The sequence below is a fragment of the Amblyomma maculatum genome, chromosome 4, assembly GCF_055883805.1.
Source record: "Amblyomma maculatum isolate TAMU_Amacu chromosome 4, ASM5588380v1, whole genome shotgun sequence".
Taxonomy (NCBI): Eukaryota; Metazoa; Arthropoda; class Arachnida; order Ixodida; family Ixodidae; genus Amblyomma; species Amblyomma maculatum.
Window position 1 is genome coordinate 159877581 of NC_139347.1, and position 2046 is coordinate 159879626.

At 45.7% G+C, this 2046-nt stretch overlaps 1 pseudogene; it reads left to right on the plus strand.

Annotated features, from left to right (window-relative positions):
• The first annotated feature begins 1145 nt into the window (after positions 1–1145).
• On the plus strand, positions 1146–1734 carry LOC146193365 (uncharacterized; annotated as a pseudogene).
• The last annotated feature ends 312 nt before the right edge of the window (positions 1735–2046 follow it).

Sequence of the window (2046 nt, forward strand, 5' to 3'; positions counted from 1 at the left end):
TCCGCTACGACTGCCGCTTTGTGTCTGCCCACTGTAGTATCCACAAAGCGCCTATTTCAGGCCATTTTACGAAGGTCCTTGCAGTTTAGTGCAGCATCATGGCAAGTTTTTCTGATTTAATTCCCAAATATGTGTGTGTGTCTGGTGCATGAAATGTTGAATGCCATTTTTTTTAGGTGTCATTTCATGGATTCCCAACTGATCCAGCATTGTACAAGAAATGGATCATTGCAATCCGCAGAGATGAAGGCGCCAACTTTACTGTTGGCAAATCAACAAAAGTTTGCTCAAAGCACTTTCGTTAAACTGACTATGTGCCTGGTGTGGCAAGTGGCTACAGGCTTCTTCGGGACACTGCTGTGCCATCAGTGTTCAGCTTCGTTAAAGATAAAAAGATCCGGAAGCCACCAAAACAGCGTGCGCCACCAGCAACAAACACAACTCTGAAGCAAGCACGTCACACAGTGCAGGCATCAGGGTCGACTGAGAGTACCGGAAGTAGCAGCATTACTATACCTGTGGATGCATCCATGTGCAGTGATGAACAGGACACCGAAAGCTCATGCGAGCGGCCACAGACTGATTGTTCGGCACGAGATTTGGAGCCGGGCATTTCCGTTGCAGAAGAGCAGGAAAAAGAAATACGGAGACTTCAAGATAGGTGCACACAGCTGGAAGAACAGCTGACAGCAGCCAGGGAGGCTGCTCGCCAGCTGCAAGCTGAGAAAGAGGACCTAGCTAATGAGCTTGCTGAAGAAAGACGTAAGGCAGCCGCCTTCTGCATCGAGTCATTTAAGGACTGTGATGAAGATGTGACGTTTTATACTGGTCTGCCCCATTACAGCCGCTTCATTGGTCTTCTGCTTTTCTTGAAACCGGAAGAGAATGGCTGTGATGCTTTCTGCACCGACACTGTGGGTGATGCCAAGTCCAGTAAGGGTCGCAAACGAAAACTGACGGGGAAAAATGAGCTGTTCTTAGTTCTTGTGCGGCTTCGCATTGGCCTGTTTGAAACTGATCTGGCACACAGATTTAATGTTTCGCAGTCCACGGTCTCAAGACTATGTACCACCTGGTTGAACCTGATGTATGGCAGATTATGTATGATACCCCTGTGGGCACCACGAGCTGTAGTGAATGCAACCATGCCACCAGAGTTTTCTGAAAAGTATGCATCAACAAGAGTGATAATAGATGCAACTGAGATCCAGTGTGAAGTCCCGCCATCTTTGTCACTACAGTCTAGCACATATTCAGTTTATAAGTCCTGCAACACCTTTAAAGGACTAATAGGTGTGCAACCTAATGGACTGCTCTCCTTTGTGTCTGAGCTATTCACTGGGTCAATCTCGGACAGAGAATGTGTGATCAAGAGTGGTTTTCTTGGTTTAGAGTTCGATGAGGGGGATTCTGTCATGGCAGATAAAGGCTTCCGTGTTGAAGACCTCTTGTGCAAAAAAAATGTGCACTTGAACATTCCTCCATTTCTGATAAACAGGAAGTTTACAAACAGTGAAATGAAAAAAACTCGAGAAATTGCCTCGCTCAGAATTCACGTTGAGCGCAGAATACAAAGGATCAAGTCATACCACATATTTGACAGACCCCGAACCCGTCAGCTTGGCACCACTTATCAATCAGATATGGACTGTGACAGCCATCCTCTCAAATTTCCAATCACCCCTAATACAACCTCGAGGAAGCATAACTACTTCTGATGAAGCAAGTGTCTGAATAAGTACAAACATTCGTGACTAAAGATTTAAATCCCATTAGAGCAAAATAGCCATGGCTGAAGCCTCGGAGTTAGCAAATCTAACTGCCCTTAGCAAGTACTCATAAAGTAAGATATATAGGTTTGGTTGTTGGGGTTTAATGTCCCAAAGCCACTCAGGCCATGAGAGACACCATAGTGTAGGGCTCAGGAAATTTCAGTCACCTTAGGTTCTTTGATGTGTACAACATCTCTCACAGAACACGGGCCTCTATCAGTTTGCCTTCATCGAAATAGGTTAAATCCCTGCCGCAGATTCGCATCTTTCAGGT